We start from the raw sequence: 16,909 nt of genomic DNA, 5'->3' as shown, positions 1-16,909 counted from the left end.
TCAGGTCATGATCCCAGAGTCCTGGGATGGAGCCCCACATCGGTCTCTCTGCTCAGCCGGGAGCCTGCTTCCTCCTCTCTCTCTCTCTCTGCCTACTTGTGATCTCTGTCAAATAAATAAATAAATAATCTTTAAAAAAAAAAAAAAAAAAAAAAAAGAAGACACAACGAACACGTGCGCCTTCATAGCATGCTGGAGACCGGGGTACCGCAAGTCCCTATCTGCCCTGTGGCCCCTCTCAACCTTTGTGGGAGGAACGTAAGCTCATGGATGTTGAGAGGGGCTTCCCTCTGTACACTGGTACTTTTATTCTCAGGAGCATGTATTTTGAAGACCCCGGGGTAGAAGGTGTTGGATGTGCCCCGTAAGTCTCAAGGAAACTACTAGTTTTTAAGAATTCACTTTTCCAGGGGCACCTGGGTGGCTCAGTTGGTTAAGCATCTGACTCTTGATTTCGGCTCAGGTCATGATATCAAGGTCATGAGATCAAACCCCTCATTGGGCTCCATGCTGGGTGAGGAGTCAGCTTTAGATCCTCTCATTCCCTCTCCCTCTATCCTTCCTCCTACTCAGGGGCTCTCTCTCTTTCTAATTTAAAAAAAAAAAATACACTTTTCCAGACGTATTTCTCACTCCTTCTCAATGCAACTGTTCTCCTACAACTATTTCTCAGTACATCACCTATCAAATGCACCGTTTTTATTGTTAGAGGTCTTACACTCATTGTCTTCTCCTTACTTAATTTTTAAGTAAGTTTCAGCTCAATGGTCCCTTCTTCACTTCAGCCTTCTTAGTAATCCAACAGAGCCTCTATCGCCACTCCTACCCCTCACTTTACTGTCTTCAGTACTTCTGTGTGTATCATTCATTTGATGATCAACCCTTGTCTTTTCATAATCATATACCTTAGTCTCTAGACCACTGCAGAGATGGGGCAGGAAATCCAGTAAAAATAACCCATTAACAGGGTAACCTGTAATTGTTTAATGTTGTACAGACAAACGTCAACTTGTCCAAGTTTTTCTAATTTTCAGCTGTATGTTTTAAGCAAAAACTATTCATGAAGCATAAAATCAGGTTAGCTCTCATTTGAGATTTTATACCAATTCCATGTCACATTGCTTTGGCTAATACTTCCAAATTAACCATCATAATCACAAAGAACAAAATGTACTATTTGGGAAAAGTAGGACTTTGGCTCCCCTGGTGAGTAGAGCGAATCTACTGTGTGTATTGATTAGATGCTCAGTGAAGTACCTCTTGGAAAGGACTCCCTACTAGTACTAAGTATAGTTCTCTGCGTACAACATGTTTTTGGCTGAGGGTCCTCAATCAACATCTCATACCTATAATAACATGGATAGGTGCATCAAATTGTTTTATTGATCACTCTATAAATACAGAAATAATGGAATTCTGGAGCCACAAAGCTGTTCACAGAAACACTTTGCTTTGCATTTTCTGGGTCGCTTTTGGCGCCCTATGATACTGTTCAAGTAATCAGAGTGCTGGTGGCACGTTGTGTTCCCTAGAGACATATTTTGCTTCCAGGGGCATTGGCTGAACATTATATTGGGGTAGCACTGCACAGCACTGTAATAGAGCATTAGTTGGGGGGAAAATATTCTTGGCTAACTCCAACAAAAACCACTGCAGATTACAACTACAGAAATTAAATCACACCATGAAAACTCAACACAATATGATATACCTCCTCACTAAAATACATAACCTTTTAACCAGCAAGAGACATCTTTTTAAATTTTTTTTTTTAAAGATTTTCTTTATTTGAGAGAAAGAGTGAGTGAGAGAGAGAGCATAAGCAGGGGTGGAGAGGTGGGGGGGAGAGAGAGAAGCAGACTCCCCGCTGAGCAGGGATCCAGACCTGGGGCTTGATCCCAGGCAGACACTTAAGTGACTGAGCCACCCAGGCACCCCAAGACATCTTTTTAGAAACTGTTGCTATACTGTAGGTATCTTGACTGTAGCAATGATCATAAACAAATAAAAAGGAGGACTTTTTGTGTTCCAATCTATCTCAGGATGTCTATAAGAAAATGAATGAGGGGTGCCTGGGTGACTCAGTTGGTTAAGCATCTCTCTGCAGCTCAGATCATGATCTCAGGGTCCCGGGATCAAGCCCCACATGGGGCTCCCTGCTCAGCAGGGAGTCTGCTTCTCCCTCTCTCTCTAACCCATCCCCTACCCTCATGCTCTCTCTCTCAAATAAACAAAATTTTTAAAAAAATGAATGATAGGTGGTCATAGAAAAACATTTCTAAAGGCATGTTCTTTTCTGTTACCCTAGGAGGAATGCATCCAGTCAATGACACTATATTCCAACAATGGCCTATCTACAAACTTCTTGACCAGTGGTTTTAAACGTTAGTGTACATGAAAATCCTATCGGACATTATTAAAATGCAGATTCTTGGGCCACTCAGCAGTAATTTCTGTTAAGAGTACCTTTGGAGTGGGGCCCAAGCACCCACAGATCAGCTCTCCAGCCAGATGAGTTGTGGGACCACACTTTAAAGAAACACTGCTTTGGATCTTGGATAACATAGGTCCTATGCTCTCTATAATGAGAAATGGAAATAATGTTGCTGGGTCTCCCCTCTCCATCCCAGTATCATTCTGGATCTGAGCCAATCTGGGCTCTGAGGCAGTTCATCAGGTCAGAGACAGTGTGCTGCACTAGGGAAGGAAGAATGTCGGTGCTGTATTTTTAGTGATTTGATTGTATGGATAAGTTTCTCTTCAATTAAATAGCATTTGATGCAAACTGAGAAAGTATGATGGGTTTCCTGGCATTTCAGTCCATAGGATCATTCTTAGAATTGGGACTCGGTACAAGAAGCATAAGGAGCATCCTCTCTAAGATAGGGTAGCTTGTGTTCTTTGTTATGGTATCACAAAAGGCCATGGCTTAGCAGTTATAGGGCCCTGAGTATGAATCCGGATTCTGCCACTTTAGCGTTGCCACCTTGAACAAATTCAGCTCAATAAAATCTCTTGCACTGTGTTTTTTTTTTTTTTAAGATTTTATTTATTTATTTGACAGACAGAGATCACAAGTAGGCAGAGAGGCAGGCAGAGAGAGAGAGGAGGAAGCAGGCTCCCTGCTGAGCAGAGAGCCCGATGCAGGGCTCGATCCCAGGACCCTGGGACCACGACCTAAGCCGAAGGCAGAGGCTTTAACCCACTGAGCCACCCAGGAGCCCCTGCACTGTGGTTTTTTAAGGAATCAGAGAAATCTCATATGGACAAGGCACAGAAGTAGTGAGCGCACACTTTCTCTCACTCCCTTTCTTAGTAGCATTTCCTTTCTTGACTGACAGTATGACTACATAGTAAGTCTTCCAAACTAGCAGGTTCAGGGTCATTTTTAAAAATCCACCCCTTCAAGTTTCTTATCCAATTAGTCACCAGGTCTCTCAGCTCTCTTCCTGAAAACCTCATCGACTGCCACCTGCTCTAGCAGGCCTTTATCCCTGACACCTCCTTTATCTAGAATGTTCTGCCCCTTCTATTCCTCTGTAGGAGAGGGGTGTCTCATGCTGTCAGAATGTCACAATGCCTTTGATCACTCAGGGCTGCATGGGCTTCCCAAGGGTCACAAGGCAGCTGAGCGCCACACAGTGCTACAGTCAAAGCTGTGATTCTCTCTCTCTCTACACGTGGATTCCTATGATGGAGCTCCTTCCTCATCTGGATCCCTTCTGAAGGGGTTACAGAGTGACCTTTTCACACAAGCTCTGGTGGAGTACTGAAGATAAATGTCATCCTTAATGTCTGTCACCAGTACCTGCATCTGCCCTCTTGAGGCTCCTAGGGCTACCTGTGCAAAACAACGACTACTACCTGCCTACCCTGGGCTCACCTCTTAGGAAAGACACCTGAATCTCCCCTTGCACAGATCTCTTGGGCCAGATAAACGACACCATTGTTTCAATTTGAGTAAAGGGCTTTTCCTTTGAGTGTATGTTAACAAAAGGAATTGAGATCTAAAGATCATCTATGCTAATTAGAAATGGAGACATCCAGGCAACAAGAAATCAAGAGACATTTCCAGAGAAAAAGATTTCTTTCTAATACCTGTATTACGAATTTAAGAGTGAAAGGGGCACCTGGGTAGCTCAGTGGGTTAAAGCCTCTGCCTTCAGTTCGGGTCATGATCCCAGGGTCTTGGGATGGAGTCCCACATCAGGCTCTCTGCTCAGCAGGGAGCCGGCTTCCTCCTCTCTCTCGCTCTGCCTGCCTCTCTGCCTACTTGTGATCTCTGTCAATAAACAAATAAAAATCTTTAAAAAAAAAGAATGAAAAACATTTCAAATGATTTATCTTGAAGCACAGCTACTCTACCACCCTACCTGGGTTTCTGCAAATAGTTACTCAAAGCTGAACGCCAAGAACTATTGTTAGGAAACCAATAAATCCATAAACATCTGTTAAATAAGTGAAGTTCAGAAATCAATATATAGATGATAGATCTAGGTATTAAAGAGTACAATTACATAAAATATAAAGTAATGGTAAAAAACAAAAACAAAAACAAAACCCAAGAAGAATTTTCTTGCCTTGGTCTTGCTGCTGCCTGTTCCAGGAACCAAGTTTTGAAGGCTCCAATGTCCATGATTGACAGCATAGTCATACAACCAGCAGTAACCAACTTGAAACTAGCAGGGAAAGAAAAGCAGCAGGTGTGAACCCCAGGGACTGGTCCATCATGTGTGGTCAAGAAGAGCACTCTTCAACTGGGTTAAAACACATTCAGGACTTTATAATGATTAAGAGATTTATTCAAGCATTTGCCTAATAAAAGCTTCATGAGGTTACTACAAGAATGTGTTCTGGGACTTTGGTGGAAGCACTGATGCTTCTGCAAATTCATAAGGAGGATTTTCTAGGACACAAGTTACCTACTGCTTTATTATCCTTTAGTAGTATTTTTTAAAGTTCATTTATGGTTGGAAATGCGTATGGGAACTAAAGAAACGAGCCTCCTATAAGGGGGTGAAGTAGGTACAGTTAATCATGAGCGCAAGGCTAGTCAGGATGTCTGGGAAATAGGGTGCCTTTTCTGCAAATAAGACTCTCAGAAGCCATTTGATATTGTGTACATTCAAAAACCATAACGGACATTGACGGAGAACCTGCCATGTGCCAGGTGAATGGTAGCTCATTCGATCCTCATGGAATAAGTACTACTGTTATATACATGTTACAGATGAAATATTTAAACCACAGAGAGGTCAAGTAATTTACCCAAGGTTAAACAGCTAGCATGAGGTAGAGAGCCCATGTTATTAACTGCCACACTGTATGTATGGCCAGTCTTACCATGTAATACTGAAATTCCTTTTAACTAATCACCTTTGTCTTCTTCTCATAAAGTAGCAAAATGAGACACAATCTTGTTAAAAGCTATCAACTCTTTCTGTTTCCTGAACATAAAACTAAGGATGTAATTAGTCCAGATAAGTGAATTATAAGGTGAAAAATATACCAGAAGAATAGAGAAAAGGGAAGTGCTATCTTGATGAAAATGAGGGTGTGGAAGAGCCAACAATGTTCCTAAGGTCTAAAACAAAGTTGTCCTACTAAAAACAAAAAGAAATTAATCCTGAGCAAATGTACCAGGATAGTACAAATGTAAGACCTGGTTAACATCTTTTTATTTTAAACCCATAAAACTCTTAGAACACTTTATATCTACAACCCTTGCCAAATAGCAACAATACCAAATGCAGAAATAAATTTGATGCAAAACGTTTGCTTCTATTTCCTTAATGTCACATTTTAAGATGAAAGAGCACTTTTGTAGTCAAAAATCTCCACCCCCTGTCCCACAGGAAACTATGCCAGGGAATGAGAGACACTTGGCCAGCCCAGGAGAGGATTTGGGACACACGAGGCAGGACACAGCCTGACTGAAAACACCTCCCTGGAAGGGGAAGAAGAAAATGCTCAGGCTGGGTTGGGTGAGAATGGTAAGAAACAACTCCTCAAACAGCTTCAGAAGCACCGCGAACACTGTGCCTCATTAGCTAGCCCCTCTGAAGACGGGCTCTCGGGGTGCGGGGGGTGTTCAGTTTTACCAGAAGGAACAAAGCCAAAGCCTCAAGTTCCTAGCACTGAAGTAGAAAATACACCCCCCTCAATTATGCTTCATCCACAAGAATTTATTAAAGGTACAAAAATATGACAGTCATCAGGTTAGACACAGAGTCCAGAAATGACAAGTCTGTTTCCTAGGAGCCTATTTATCGTCTAGGAGGAGACCAACGTGATTTTCAAGAGTCCCCAGCACCAGGGGGCTGCTGAGTTCACCAGGAATGGAAACAGAAAAGTATGGTTTCATGATATGCTAGAGAAAGCTGGCTCTGCATGCCTCGAGAGCTCCCACCTCCATGGAGGAGGCAGCCTTTGTGGGAAGGGCCGGCACCCAGGGCACAGGGGCAGGTGCTAGGGGGGATGGGGCAGCGGCCACAGCCATGGCCAGTAAGTTCTCAGGCTGGCCCTGGGAGATGAGGCAGAGAAAGCCAAAGGAGTCACATTTTAACAAAAGTCTGTTGGGAGACTTGCCAAGCAATCATCTCTCCTTTATTAACTAGAGAGAAATCTGAGGAACCAAGAGACAAAGTAACTATTAACACACATTTTGATTGGCCCCCAATGCCAAGGACCTCGGGAAATAATATCTGTTACACAGGTGTGGAGAGGCACTTAGAATAGCAAATAACTGGTAAGTATTTCTTGAGCTATCACCATGCTAGGCCCCAAGCACGCCGTGAAGATAAAGAAGGCCCAGTCCTTGTGCTCACGGGCTTTAGACGCTCAGGTGGGGAATATCTACAGCCATGGGTAGATGCACATAGATGCACATGGGAATATAGCCTAACTACAGACTGAAGTGATTTCTGCTAAGGAAAGAGCCTGGTTATAGGAGAGAATATAACAAAGAAAATTGGCCTAAGTGGGTTGGTGTGGTGATGAGGGTTTCCCACGTGAAAATCTTTTATAGTAATAGAACAGTACAGAAGTAACTGAACTTTTAGCGTTGAAAGTTATTTAAGAAATCCATCCACTACAGTCGATGACCTATAGGTTTCTGTAAGGAAGGAAGGAAAAGAAATGTGATTTGGATTTGTTCTGATTAGCACTGCTGAGCACCAGCGTCTCACAATATTTGATGAATCTTATTATTATAGATTCATATAGAAGTTGTTATGAAACCAGGGTTTCTTAGCTATTTCCAATTGTAATACCCAGCTGTGACACGGGATACTTGATTATTTATCAGTTGTCTCACAAATTACCAACAAGGAAAGCTAATGTTCTTAAATTCATGCCCACTGAAAGAGATTTCACAAATCGCAGCACACTGTATAGTTCAAATAGAATGGCTATGTATAAATGAAAGGAGTAAATTTCCCTTAACATGTTTTAAAATGTATTTTTGAACATTATACTTACCATATTTAATCTTTGAAACAAATTAAATTTTGATGACTCTTAAGCTGAAACAATTATTATCAAATACTGCCATGTAAAGTTTAAAGAACTGTAACCATATTTCTCGTAATGATGGTGATAGCACATTCAAAGATACTAAAGAAGAGAGCTGATTAAAATGGAAAGGGAAATGCTAGTTGGAAAATAAAAATCTGAGTAACAGTTTAGTGTTTTAAGTCGTCCCAATAATGATTAAGATTGAAATTCCTTTCAAGGTAACTTATTTAATAAGTTACAATACTTTTATATTTAGCCTCATCCTTATCCTTTAACTTTAGAATAAGCATTGTTCTAAGGAGATACAAACTTCTCAGCAGTTTCTCTACAGACCTTTTTTTCCCCAGTACTTTCAAAATGTTGAATACTTAAAACACTTCTATCGAAGTTTCGAAGAGATTTTGCCAAGAAAAGCCTGAAATAATTAAAACAGTATCATTCCTAACTCCCCCCCGAATATCCTGAAGCAAGGTGTGGATTTTAAGCAATTCTCCCGACCACGCTCAGGCAACCGCGACTGACGTAGTTTTGAGGTCCTGTGCCTACTGAAATTCTATTCTTTATCCTCCTGTAACTCAGTATGCAAGGCAATAATACAAAACCGTGACCTTACTGCGTGTGGCTAAGATTACAAAGACAAAAATCAAAAACCAAAACCATCATGAGAGTTTGAACGACGAGCTCTCCTAGCTGGTATGTTTTTGGCAAAAACACGAAAGCCGGGCTCACCTCGGCAGCATGTCTGGAAGCACCCAGAACCCGGAACCTCGGCACATGGTGGCACATGGTAGGGTATTGGCCTCTCTCCCGGAGTCGCAGACACGGCTTGTGAGCGCGTGACCCCGAGCACGGCGACTCCACATCTGTTCTGGGCCTCAGAAGCTAGACGGACTAGTTCCTCGTCCTCACTCGCGCAGAGTCTCTGTGGGAGGGGCCAGCAACCTTCCCACGTGATTCCTGGTCTCGCTCAAGTGCAGGAACTTCCGGTCTAACGGACCGCTGCGGGCGGAGGTATAGGTCTCCCTACAGACAAGCAGGTGAAGGAGTTTGGACGTCACCTGGGAGCGTGTTAGACAGACGGAATCTCCGGCCCCCGCCCTATGGAATCAGATTCTGCGTTGTAGTTGACAGCCCATCTCCTCCGTTCTCCTGGAGGTTCCAGTCAGCCCTGCTGGCTCTTGAGCAGTAGCTGGGGGCGCTCAGGGCTTGTTTCATGCTCTCCTGTCAAAAATCTCCATTTACCCAACAGCTTGCTTAACCAGAGTGGTCGGGGATAGGGGGTGATTCTTCTGAGCTCATGAGCTTTAGCGTATAGTCACTGATCAACTCAATGTGCTACTGATTCCTGTAGTATTAGTAGTAAAAAGAAAAGATTTCTGAGATGATTATAAGTTAAACCAAAGAATGAACTTCTAATGGTGGGATTCAAAGCACAGTGAGAGACCAGTAGAGAAAATAAAGGTTTTGTGGAAGTTACAGGTTTGATACGCCACAGATCAGACTGGAGGTAGGCTGAGCGGGTCTTGGTCTTCCTTGCATTCCTTTCCTTTATGTTAAACAAAGAATTCACCCCAACTGGGAATCCAGTCACCTCTGTTAACCTATCACCTAGATATATTCCAACGATCTCCTAACTCCAGACGATTGTGAGCCCCATATTCACGGTGTTTTAGGCCAGTAACAATCTAGTGGCTCCCAGGGCCCAAGAATTAATTTAAACTGAGCATACACCTGGGGTGGGGTGACTTTGCACCAATAAATGCGTATACTACAGGCACCAGTATTTGGCAGCACCCTGAAAAGTCCTGGAATTGCACATTCTTGCTTCCTCCATACACCTACCCCAGCACCACATCTGGAAATCCAGGTTTCCAAATGTCCTGGTTATAGGATGGGGCTGGTGTCAGGGAAAAACATATAGTTTAAATTTTCTAAGTGATTCGGATACACATGCCCCACTTCTCCAACTGATAATCATTGATCATTTGTGTAAGTTTTACTACTGTTCATGAAATCTTCTTACATAATTCAATGTTGACTACTGTTATTACTTGAAATGAGATGTAACATAAAAGTACAAGTTTTCTTTCACGTATGTCAAGTTACTTTATATTTCAATCTGAAATCCATGTATGATCTGATATGTATAAGTTCTAAATCAGAACATAGGTCTAAGCATGTAAAATCAGCAGCTATTGTGATTTTTAATTTTGAAAATTTTTCTAACCTTACTGTAACTCTTCTAATCTTGCACCTTTCAAAATGAAAACATAGACTGAGGAGAGCTACATTTATTCAACACTTCTTCATCGCTATTTAGTTAACATTGACAGCACACTAAATACTACAGCAAACAGCCTGCTGGGATTTGGACAGTCATTTATTTTCAATTAAAATTCATAGTTAGGTTTGAAAACATGACCCTGTACTTCTGCCAGTTTAAGCTTGATTTCTGATTTAACTGACACAGTTGAAGTAAACAAACCAAATCAAATCTTCTTGAATTTTGATTGTTTACAATGTACCTCATCGATATGAAACAAGCCTTTCTAAAGTTGAGATCACAAGAAATCTTTACAAGATGGACAGGAAAGGAGAAATCATTGTTTCTCTATTTTTATTTATTATAAAAACAATATTACCACATAAAGGGAAAGATTAAATTTACCCAAAAATCCACCACCCTAACATCTCTTCTGTGGATTTTTAAAATCTTTATCCACAAACATAATTTTTACATAGTTATAACCTGCGTATTTACACAATTTAGGGAAGATCACTATTTAAGTACTAATATACAGGATTATATGTAGATTCCTCTTTAAGGAAATTATACAGTGTAAAACCTACACTATGCCTTGTAATCCCCAAATACCCAAGGGCTTAAAACTTGATGGCCAAATTACAACTGCCTTTCTTTCCTTCTTTACTTGCATACATGAACGAAGATGGGCTCACGTTAATCTGAGTTCATCCTCTCTAAAACAGGATATGTAAAATAAGGCTGTTACCGTCTTGATTGTTGAGCACATTGTCTTTGTACAATCTTGCCACAATCGTAAAATTACACCTCTGATATCCCCATACTAACCTAACCAATAACCACAATGATCACTTTTCTACTCTTTTCGAGCTTGGTTTAGAGGCAAGGTAGTGAATACAACCAGCAGAGAAAGGGATTCTGCAGCTAAATACACTTTCACACCTAACCACTACTTAGGTAGACTGGGTGAGACGACAACTATGTGATCTCGGGCCAATCATTCTGTTTGTCCTCATGTACTTCAGCTTATGCTACTGGAAAATGTGAAACGAATATTTGCATTCTATCACTTTGAGGATATGATGGCAAAACGAGAATACAAGGGAAGAAATCCTCAGATAAAAGGTACTGGATTTTTTAAATAAAAGAATTCACTTATTAATATTGACTAAGACAAATATAACTTATTACTAACCTGTATACTAAAAGTTCTCTGTATCATTCTGATTACAAATCATAAATTAGTTCCTTTCTGATGTGTTTCAAGAACAGATCTGGAAAGCATGCTGAACCAGTTTCATTTAGTGACACACTGACATCTAGTGGAGATTTATGGTGCACGATGGGATGCGATGCTTGCACACCCCAAATTAACTTCTCAGTCCTAGTGGGGCCATAGAGAAACCAAAAGCTCTTTTTGGCCTTTATGCAAAGCATCAAGAAAAAATATAAATGAATTAAAAAATAAAGGTACAGTTCTTATATATTTATATTTTGCTTGTTACTGAATTAAAAACACTGTCCAGTTCACAAGATACTGAAAAGTCAGGGGATGATAGGAGAGGGTGGCAAAGAGCTGGTTAGCGTTGCAGTCGTGAGATATCCCCAAAACCCTTCCTCTGACTCAGTTTGAAAGAGCAAGTGTGTGTTCGCCTGCTCTTTTCTTTCTATAGTGAGTGCAGGGAAGGGTTAGGGAGGAGAAGTGATGGGAAGGGAAACATGGAAGAAGTTAAGTTTTCCAGGTTTTTCATTAGATCCCTTGAATATTAATTTCTGTACCTCTCTGTGGTGAGAATTTTATTAAATCCACAGGTAAATTTCCTTTAAGCAAATATATGTGTAAGCTTTTTCACCTAACACTAAGAATTTATCTAAACATGCTCATCTAAATATATTGCATTTACTTTGTAATAAATATATAAAATGTTTCTATTGCCCTGGGCTTTCACAAATGTCTAGCACCTTCAGTGAAGTGTGGCTCTATTTCCTCTCTGTCCTTTCCAGAGGCTACAGGAAATAATGTTGAGTGGCTTTAGGAAAAAGACAATTTGACACCTGCAAAGTTTAACATGTGATTATTTAAATTAAGATCACAAACACTCATTGGAACATTGTCACCATCTCATTATGTGAGCTACAGGACAAGTTACATTTAAATGTTGTGTCTCCCCCCCCGCCTTTAGTGATTGTGGGAAGGACTGAATGCTCAATCTACACAAGCCTTCGTCTTTGTTTCTACCAAGCTTCAGCCACTGGATGGGACTTCTGTACAGGACCACTTAATGGCTTCATTATTTCATTAAATAGGGAAGGTTGAAGAGGAGGCATTCTGGAAGCTAGAATAAAGATTTTTAATTTTTTTGTTTTAACTGCTGGGTTTTTAGCCTCTGGTTCTGACAGACCCTCTACCACCACCACACCTCTTCTGGTGGGGGGCGGGGAGAGAAAGTAAGAAAGAGAAGGAAGGAACGAAGGAAGGATGGAAGGAAGGAATGGAGAGAGGAAAAAAAGAAAAGAAAAGAGAGAGGGACAGAGACAGGGAGGAAGGAGGGAAGAAAGAAAAAGAAAAGGAAGAGAAAACATCTTACTTTCGGACTGGAGGAAATAGCACAGAACTAAAATAAACCTCAAGGATTAGGAAATGCGTGATTTTCCTCTTGAGAAGAATGTGCATGAGTTTGTTCCCACAACACCCAGAATGCTGCTTAATTCTTTAACTCCTTCAGTCTTTCATTTATGTCTGAGAATCAGAAGAATCATCTAGAAATGATTAGACTAGACCAGCTCCCAAATGTAAAAATCCTAGAAGAATCTTAAGGCAGCTACATTGCTTAATCATAACCAAACACCCTCTAGTAAATATGTACCCATCATTGGTGTTGTTAAACTTAAAAGAAGAAATATACTCACTTATGTCCTTCTTGGGAATTAATAGTACACTCCAATCTTCCAAGCCCAGAGACAAAAACAAAAACAACAACAAAAAAGATATGACACAACCTATTAGCACAAGCAAAAACAATGTTCTGATAGTGAAGCTTCATACTGCACTCAAACATATAATTATTCATACAACTTGCAATTGTCTTTACTGCTTAAAAAGTCTTTCCAGATTCCTTATGCCATGTTTTACCAATTTTTTCCAATCACTATAATATATCCACAGTGTTGTTCCTTATTTTTTGTTCAATCATATAATTGAGAAAACTCAGGCCCAGAGAAGTAAAAAAAAAATTTTTTTTAAACAAACAAGACAGTAAGAAAGGAATTTGAAAGCTTACTCTCCTGCAGGCTGGTGGTTAATTAAACTTATGGCTCTAGAGTTCAGTATCCTAAAGACCCACAAGTTGCAACTGAAATTATTGGGTGTTTTACTCACACACAAACTGTTGTGATAAATCAATGACTTCTATTTACTGTAAGTGATAATACAACTAAAATTTGAAAGCTGTGATCTCCATATTCATTTCTTTCAAGAGAAAGTGTCAAAATATGTCAGGCTCCAACCCTTGGTAACTCGCTCTCATATATGTGTAATTCAGATTTCATTTGATGATATTTGAAATTATTTTAAAGATTCCTGGGCAGGACCCGAACTTTGGAGTTAAGGTCACTAACCCTACTGTGCTGAATAAGCAGAGTCCCGTGATATTCAGAGAAGTCACTGGTCATTTTGCATGTTTTTTTGGGGGGGGGGAGTGTCCTCATCAGTCACTCTTCTAGTTCCATGCTCCCAAAGTATGCATATGCCACTATGTAATAGATAGGAACAGTCTTCCAGACATGTGCAATGCTGTAGCTGCTCAAGAACAGGCCATTTACTAGATTAGTCCCCGTGGACTAATGTATGTATGTATGTAACGTGACACAAATCTCGAGGAGTGGTCAGTGTACAATGTGTGCACAGTACATTTCATGTTAGAAAAAGAACTTACAGTAACACTATAGAACTAATACTAATATTCCCACCACCAGAATCCACCAGTCTTTGTGGGCTTGACTTCCAGGAAATGAAGAGAAAACAGAGACAAGTCTGATCTGCAGAATCTGAAGAAATTTTTATTGATCTTGTTATCCTTCCAGTGTTATGAGAGCAGGCAATACAACATTTTTGACCCAATCTCAAAAGTGTATGCTTTTTCCCAAAGCTTGAATGGTCTGGCGTTTTCTTCACCATACAGGACCTTCTCCTAAGTCAACTATCACTGCTCTCCATCAACATCATAACCCACAACCTAGTGCCGAAGAGGGGTGCTTTGGCTCTTTTTCTTCAGAGATCCCCATTGGTGTGTCATCTTGTGGGCTTCTGGCATCCTATATTTAACACCCAGTGTTCCCCAAAGGATAACCACAGAGTTACATAAGCCCTACTTTGAAAACACATGAAGAAGAAAAAGTACATTTCTAGCTAATCACCAAGAAGGCTCTAACAAGCTGCACATCAAAAGGAATACAAATGATTTCTAATTTTGAGTAACAAAATATAGGGCTTTAGAGACGTTTCTCATTGCAGTCTTCCAGCCCGGCCTTAAATAAGGAAATGCCGTCTCTGCAAGGGGCCTGAGAAGAGGTGTTAACCAGGGGAATGAAATGAAACCGGGGACAATGACCAACAGGAGACTTCAAAACCTCTGCTCCTTTAAACTCGTGTCCATATCCTTTGGGAAGCTTCCCTTTGGATCTTCACTGATATTAGCCTAGCTAACAGTTAACTTTAAATCTGCAAAGTTTGATATGCCTGTGTTTAAATGTGGCCAAATACTTGTTAATCTTACTGGAAACAAATCACTGTAATGAAAATAAAAACAAGCGGTGCCATATGCCAAACTGACACACAGGGCTTATCCGTTGGTTATGTACTTACCTGCACCTGTAACGTCATCTGAGGAAGCCACTTACCGTTAATATATAAGCTAAAACACTTCCAAATATTCAAATCCAGCAGAAAAAAATGTACAAAGTTGCCCACTCATCACTGAATTATTCTGGACGGAACAGAAGGCTCAATTTCAGCACTGCCAAATGCTCTTAGCACAGAAGCAATGCACCATCTGTCTTGAAGCACCAAGTGTATCAATTCAGATTTAAAATACTGGTGCGCCCAGCAATGTCTCTTAAGCAATCCCTTTTCTGAGGCTTGAAACTTAACATGGCCCACAACAAGGTTACAGGCATCCATACTCTGAACTGCTAGTTGTAAAAGAAATTATAAAAATGTCAGAGCATCAAGCGCTGTAGTTCTACGAGCAGAAAGCCTTGAAGAGGAAGAGGATTAAGAGAGTTCTCAATGAGTCACTATTGCTATTTCTCTGAGCAAATATTTTTAAGTGGAAGATAGCACCACTGCCGTTGGCCAGAGTGGCTCTGGGATTTCACTACGAAAAGCTGGGACTGAAAGTGGACCGGGCTTTATCACAGGAGCACACGGCTGTCCCTGACCAAAAAGCAAAGCTTCTAGGAGTTTGCACTTTGTAAACAATGGGCAACCATATGAACTAGTCTTAGTAGCAAGGCGTATCCTGATAAAGCGCTTACTCTGGTAAGATTAAAGTGATAGGGGTGTGAAGGAGACCAGGAGTCCTTTGTATGGACAGGAGGGTCGCTTCTAGAGATAAGGGATGACTGTGAGAGCCTGAATAAAACAAGGACAGGAACCAGTGGCTATCTAAATTTAAACAATATATTAAGATAATAGGGGCACCTGGGGGCAGGGGCGCAGTCCGTTGAGCATCTGACTCCTGATCTCAGCTCAAGTCTTTCTGTCCGGGTTGAGAGTTCAAGCCTCACACTGAGCTCCACACTGAGTGTAGAGCTTCCTTTAAACAAACAAATAAAATAGAGATTAGAACTGGAAAGGAGAACAGAACATGAAAACATGTCCTCCAGAAATAAGAAGAAGAGACAGCAACCATTAGCCCGTATAGGATATGTGAAATACTCTAAAAGACATTGAGAAAGAAGAGTCATGCCCTATTTAATTTCAGATCTTTAAGTATAGCTAGGTTTAAATGTGCAATAATCACAGCAAAGGTACTGTCCCAGAAAGACTCAATCAGGAAAAAAAAAACTGCAACTTGTAACAATTTGTTGACTCTAAGAAAATTAAGTGGTTGAACCAGTGATGAATCAGGCCTGACTAGGTTTTCAGTGAAAATAAGCTAAGCTGCGCCCCCTGTCTTAGGTATGGATCCTTGGGAAGCAGGAAGTCAGAAGAGCAGCAGGAAGGTCCCCCTGTCTTAGTATGGATCCTTGGGAAGCAGGAAGTCTGAAGAGCAGCAGGAAGGTGGGAGCCCTAGTTCACTGCCCCTTTGGTTCTCTAGAAATGAAACCTGCTCTTCAAATTCCCTACTTCCTGGGCAAGGGAAGGCTTCATCCAAAGGGATGCAGGCTGGAACTGAGAGTGTCTTACCATGAGACTAGCGTAGAAGTGAGGGTAATAGGAACTGGTGTTACTATGTCTTTCTCTGACCATCACATTCACAAAGCTGACCTGGGGTAATGCTCAATTTCTTAGAATCATCTGAATGGGCAAGAAGGGATCTCTGATAAACCATTCTGCTGTACCAATTAAGAAAAGTCTTTTGCAAAATAAATAAAATGTTAAAGAAAAAAAAAAAAAGTGGGGAGGAAGGGCATCTGCCTTCAGCTCAGGTCATGATCCTGGGGTCCCGGGATGGAGTCCCACACAGGGCTCCCTGCTCAGCGGGAAGCCTCCTTTCCCTCTTCAGCTGCCCCTCTCCACCTCACCCTGCCCATGCTTGTTTGCTTGCTCTCTCTCAAAAATAAAATCTTAAAAAAAAAAAAAAAAGTCTTCTGCCACATCATCTCTCCAAAGCTCTCTGTACCTAGGACATCCCTTTTCTCGATTAGCCTATGATGAGCTCTTTAAGACACCAAAGTTTCTTCCACTTCCAACATGTACAGCAGTATTAGCTTTCAATAAACACTTAAATTCCTCTAGTTAAACATGGTGTCAAAGTAGATTCTTCAGTGACAAAAGGAAAATCACTTGAAGGAAAGAAAATACTAAGGTGCTTAAGACTGAAACCAACTGGGGCGCCTGGGTGGCTCAGCGGGTTAAAGCCTCTGCCTTCGGCTCAGGTCATGATCCCAGGGTCCTGGGATTGAGCC

Source organism: Enhydra lutris, unplaced genomic scaffold, assembly GCF_002288905.1.
Source record: "Enhydra lutris kenyoni isolate GAN:26980312 unplaced genomic scaffold, ASM228890v2 scaffoldscaffold1, whole genome shotgun sequence".
Taxonomy (NCBI): Eukaryota; Metazoa; Chordata; class Mammalia; order Carnivora; family Mustelidae; genus Enhydra; species Enhydra lutris.
Note: the sequence above shows the minus strand (reverse complement) of the source record.